Genomic DNA, 6,000 nt, shown 5'->3' with positions numbered 1-6,000 from the left:
GATGCTTAACCCGCAGCCTCCGTGGGACGTGCATGACTTGACATGACAGTTTCATTAAAATGGGAAGCCTTGTGAGTGCGAACAAGAGCACATTGTTAAGGATGGACAAATAAAATTTAAAAAGAGAAACAAGAATTTCGACCCCTCGCGCCTTGCTGTTGCAAAGATAGCGGTTGAAGATGCTCTGTCTGCTGTTGTTTTTCAATGTTAACACCTTGGCATTCTGCAAAGCAGGTACTTCCTATAAAGATGTAGTAGATTCGGATGCAATGAAAAGTGGTCTACCTTTCACATACTAGTCATGTTATGTCATAGTGCCTAACAACAGGCCATCCAGGAAGAAAATTTTGACGCTCTTGCCTTGCCGTAATCTCAAAACCAGTGATGGCTAGTAGTTAAACTACTAGTTACACTACCTGTTTGTAGTTAAAAAGTAGTTATCAACTACTTGCAGAAAAGTAGTGGCAACTACTAGTTAAACTACTATTTCGAGTAGTTAACTACAGTAGTTAGGTTACTGCAGGCGCCAACTACTTCCGATTTTGCCGCAAGCTTTACGGCACGACTGTGCTTCCGACTTTTACCTTGAGCTACTTGTTTGATGAGGACGGAGGTGCAATTGTGCCGTGCATGCGTACTATATCTTCACTTTTATCACTGCTTGTGGTCGATATTTAGGTGTCCGTGAACTCTATAGAATGGGATTGGTGTTGATGGACAACGTTAATAAGTAGTTATAGATATAGTTAAAATACATTGCAGTAGTTAAAGGTGGTGTCCGGACAAAAACAGCAGTTGAACTGAAGGTACGATCGCAATTGTTGGTGCCTGAAATGCACGTAACCGGAATATTTCGTATTGAAACAGTCGGAATTTAATCAGATTCTGTAGCTGGCTGCGCGCTCCCGGCGGAATTCGGGCAACAGTGTGCGAGTTGACGTCACTGGACCTCGCATCTCTGGCGCGCTGCATTGCGCGCCATACCGGCGCTTGTCTTGTTTCGGTTTGACACGTTTGTGCGATCCTGCGACCATCGAGTGTTATCCATACCCAATCTGCAATCATCGTTCATCCCAAGCATGAGTGGTACGACTTGTGCTGCTGATGACTGTAAGAGGACATCGGTGAAAGATCCTACTCTTTCATTTTTTTCGTTTCCCAAAAAAGGCGGAATTACGCAAAGCATGGTTAGATGCGCTAGGGAAACCGCACGACTGGAAGCGTGCGAAGACGGGCAGAATATGCTCTGCGCATTTCTCAAGGGATAGCTTTGAATTAGCTGATCGTTTGAAGTTGGAGTTCGGACTAGGAAAACTTCGGAGAACACTGAAGACTGACGCCGTTCCTGTTCGTAGTAGTGAGCTTTGTCCAGAAGACGAAGGTCTCAGGCTCACAAAACGGAGACGCAAAGAGGTAAGATCGACATTTTTTATGCTTTGTTCTCGAGTTACGACAGCTGCCGTTATTGCAGCTCGTCGAGGAGGCACTCGCAGACAATAACTTGTCTAGCGGCGACGTGGAAATGCCGGAAGACGATGTTCAAACAGGTAAGGTTACGCTTTGTGAAGCTTCAATGCTGATAGGAGTAGCATAGTTCTTCCTGTGTGATTGTACAATATAGCAGTAACAATTTGAAAATATTGTCAGTGACATGAGGAATATGGCATTATAGTAGAGTGACAGACATTGCAACTGGTGTGGTTGCTGCAGTATTGTTTACAGTACAAAAATGGTTATGTTCACTAAGAAAAAATAATTAGACAAAATTTTCTCTCGCTTTCTGCAAGGCTGATGGAAGTACATGCAGGTTAACTTCCCTACTGCTATTTTGGTCTTTGACTAGTTGCAAAGATGTTCCAAAAGCCAGGATTTGTCATTATGAAAAATATAGCACACCGGCTTTATACAACAGCATGGAGCACGAAGTGTCTAAGTAAACCAGTTATTCTGTTGTGTAAAGTTGATGCGCTAATTATTATTGCCTAGTGTATATTGTTATACTATTATTGTTAGTAGTATGTAGTTTATTATTGACTAGTGTTGAGGTGCAAGACATTTTCCTTTCCTTTTTTGTGTGTGTGGGGCGGCATTTCAATGTATATACCATGTTTATTATACTGTATACATTGCCTATATCTGCCGAAACTATAGTTCATAGCCTCGACATACACCAATGCTTGTTTTCTTTTCCCTTTTTTTGTGTGTGCCCGGTAGGACCCTTGCAGGTGCAGGAACCGCCAGACACTCCATGTACAGTGGACAGTCAGCAACCCTTCCAGCTGCCAGCCAGTTCGATGACATTGTCCACACAACCGATCTGTCAACAGCAGAGCATGACAGAAGCCGAGACGTCACACGTTGCCTTCTTGACTCCTCCAGTACACTGTCCTGTTCAGTGTACTCTTCGAACAGCTGCATCCTTCCCTGCCCCATGTCACAAATACACATGTGACAAAGGGACGCAGACGTATCTCAAGAAAAGGAGCAAAGGTATATGAGCCACAGTGTAGTCTTTGCACGAGATGATACTGACATGTCTTCCTTTTGTGCATGTGACTGGTACTTATCACCATTAACTCAAGACAAACAAATTACGTGTTGGCTATGTGTCATGGAATACTCCTCAGAATTGTTTTGCCCTGGCATGTCGCTTGTGACCAACAGAACACAAAATTCATATATATAATTATATATATTCACATATATAATGAAACTATTTTGTGTAATTTGTTTGTGTATGCTTTAGGCATACAGAATAAGTCATGCACACATCATAAGGAAGTGCAGACATGCGACATCCCAGCTGGCCCATGTACTCCGACGCTCAACGCCTATACCAGCCAATGAATCCTACGAATGGAACGAAGACAGCACAGCAATGTAGGCTTTTTAAGCAGGAACATTATTTACAAATACAACATTTCTATGTCCAAAGTTAGAGGAGCTTATGGTCATAATTCATTTCAGGATACCAGATCTATATGACACTACATATGAGCCTAACCAAAGTGACCTGAATGCGTATGTTGAGCTCCTGCTTTTCAATTAGGGTTGCCAATGCTCAGAAGCTTATTGTATTTCATGTGTCTATTACAGGACTGCAGACACGTCATTATTTGAAAAGTCTTTCAGTGAACAATACGAGCCAGTTGGGGTTGAGTAAGTATACAAGAACACCCCTGCTTTTGCTGCATTAGCTCTACATTCATTCACACACTCACAATTTCAGGCAGATGGCTGAAGGCAGCCAGGATGCAAGTGCTCAGTCTGGTGGTGATGTTCAGAATGAAAAGTCTACTGAAGATGAGAGGTATGTTTGCGTCCCTAACTGGCTAAGATCATGTATTACACAATAGTTAACAATATCTGTAATTGCAGGTCCAAAGATAGAGAAAACATGTATATGGTGTCAGAGTCTTGCCTCCTGGAGCTACTGAAAACTTGCCCAGAATGTTTGACAGAGAAGACAGTGGCAGAGCTCAACTGCAAGGGCTCATGCCTACGTCTAGCTGTAACGTGCCAGAACGATCACACTAGGGTGTGGTACAGCCAGCGCTCACATGGAGGAAAACCCATAGGGAACATCTTGATGTGCGCTGAATTACTGTTCTCTGGGTGCAGCCCTACAAAAGTGTTGAGAATGTGGCAGTTTCTGAAGCTTGCAAGCGTGAAGAAGACACAGTATTTCAAGATGCAACACTGCTACCTCTTTCCTGCTGTTCGTGAGGTAGGGCAATTAATGTCTATACAGATTATCATTTTATAAATTATAGAAAACATGTTATTGAACTGTAGACATCACAGACCATTTGTTGTTCAGAAGAACTGCCATTCAAAGTGTCATTAACCCTTTATGTTCTTCACAACTGTCAAATGATACTTACCCCAGAAAGCAAATATATGAAAATAACATCACGCGTGATATCCACTCTTTTTAGGCATGGAAATCTGAACAAGAAACCCTTGTGTGCAGCCTGAAGGAGAGGCCACTAAACCTAGCAGGTGATGCCAGATGCGATTCACCGGGACATTGTGCATTGATGGGGACATACACACTCCTCGAGACTTCGGTCAATAAGATTCTCCACTTTGAGCTACTAATGGTAATTCAAGGCGGCATATTTTTATTTTATCGATGAAACAAGAACATCCAGTTTTCCAGTACCTCCTACATTACAGTCACCAGAAGTCAGTTCTAGCAACCAAATGGAGAAAAGTGGACTTGAGCGAGCTTTGGCCTACCTTGAAGAACAACAACTGAAAACTGAAGTGCTCATCATCGACAGGCATACTGGGGTAAATGCATTAATGAAGACAAAGGCCATCAAGCATCGATTTGATGTCTGGCACGTTGCAAAAGGCAAGTTCAAGGATGTAAAAAGTGACGTACATACAATAATTTCAAATCTTAACCTTAAGGGATTAAGAAGAAAATTGCTGCTGCAGCACAGACCAAGGCACACAAAGTATTAGGCATGTGGTGCGAAAGCATCATAAGGCACTTATACTGGTGTGCGAAGACCAATTCAGACAATGCTGAGGAGCTGTTGGCTAAATGGACCTCGATCATGCGGCATGTGGTTAACGTTCATACACACCCCAATGCACTGCACCCAGTATGCTTTCACGGTGACCTCGGGGATAGGCTGTGGCTTCATGAAGGTAATTGTAGTGCAGCTAAAGTGTGTCCACATTCTTCGCTTTTGTCACAGCTACCCCAAATTATGTACCAGGCACTGAAACATTCGGCAAGCTCCACAGTATACTCATGTCGAAGCATCTCTTGGCCGACATCCCGAAACTGTCCCCACGTGAGCAGACCTACGGACTCGAAGCCTTCCACAGCATTCTCATACATTTTGCTCCGAAGTCTCACAGCTTTACATTCGATGGAATGCAAGCAAGGTGCTGGAAGTTTGATATCATACCATTTATCTTCACCATGAATGCTACTTGCAGTGTTTGCCATTCAGTGTTTCCGTTGCTACATGTTTCAAGCAATAATGAATGAGAGTACTGAATCACATGCCCAACAGGACCCAGATTGCTGCACTGCACTGCAATTTTAACAGTGCAAGGGTTGTGCTGAAGAATGACGATGGAACCGACAAGTATATACTCAAAGGGTCAAAACCAAAGAAGCAGTGGGTGGTAGTCCCATTGAAAGAAACTGCATCGTATGGTAAGTACACCCAGGGTTTTCCACCTTCTGTGCTCTCTAGAACCAAAAGCTTAAAAAACAAACTTTCATATTTTTCAGGCTGTGTAGACAAGCTCTTCGTGGAGCTTTTTAAGTGCCTTGACAGATGGCCAACATACGAAGATGCCGAGAAAGCAAACCCATACGTGCAACGACAGTCACTGTGCAGCTCTTACGGAGAGAAGCCGGATATCCTAGAAGCAAGGCGAAATCATTGGAGACGCTTTCAGGACTCAACAGATACCTATGTGTAAGGCAAATGGACATAGGTAAATGGAAATATGCACCAATGACAGACATGCTTTTAATAAACCATTTTGTTTGATGGAGCTGCTTCGTGCTCTGTCGTCTCCAAAACAAACGGCACCAGGGCCAGATCGAATCACGTACAGCATGTTGCAGCACTTATCAAAAACATCACTAGAAGGTCTTCTGCACTTTTTCAATTCAGTTTGGAATCAGGGTGAACTCCCATCTCGTTGGAAAGTGGCGACAGTCGTTCCACTTTTGAAGCCAGGTAAAGATCCTTCCAACGCATGTAGCTACAGGCCTATAGCCCTTACAAGCTGTTTAGGCAAAACCTTCGAGCGCATGGTTAACTACCGCCTGATGTACTTCCTCGAAGAAAATGGATGTCTCGACAGGTATCAGTGCGGATTTAGAGCCGCCCACTCAACCACTGATCACCTGCTGCGGCTGGAAACTGTCATCAGGGAAGCGTTTGTCAGAAAACAGCATTGTATTTCCATATTTTTCGATATTCAAAAAGCGTACGATACAGCATGGCGATATGGTATCGT

This window comes from Ornithodoros turicata, chromosome 4 (genome assembly GCF_037126465.1).
Source record: "Ornithodoros turicata isolate Travis chromosome 4, ASM3712646v1, whole genome shotgun sequence".
In the NCBI taxonomy this organism is placed as follows: domain Eukaryota; kingdom Metazoa; phylum Arthropoda; class Arachnida; order Ixodida; family Argasidae; genus Ornithodoros; species Ornithodoros turicata.
This window is presented reverse-complemented; position numbering follows the sequence as displayed.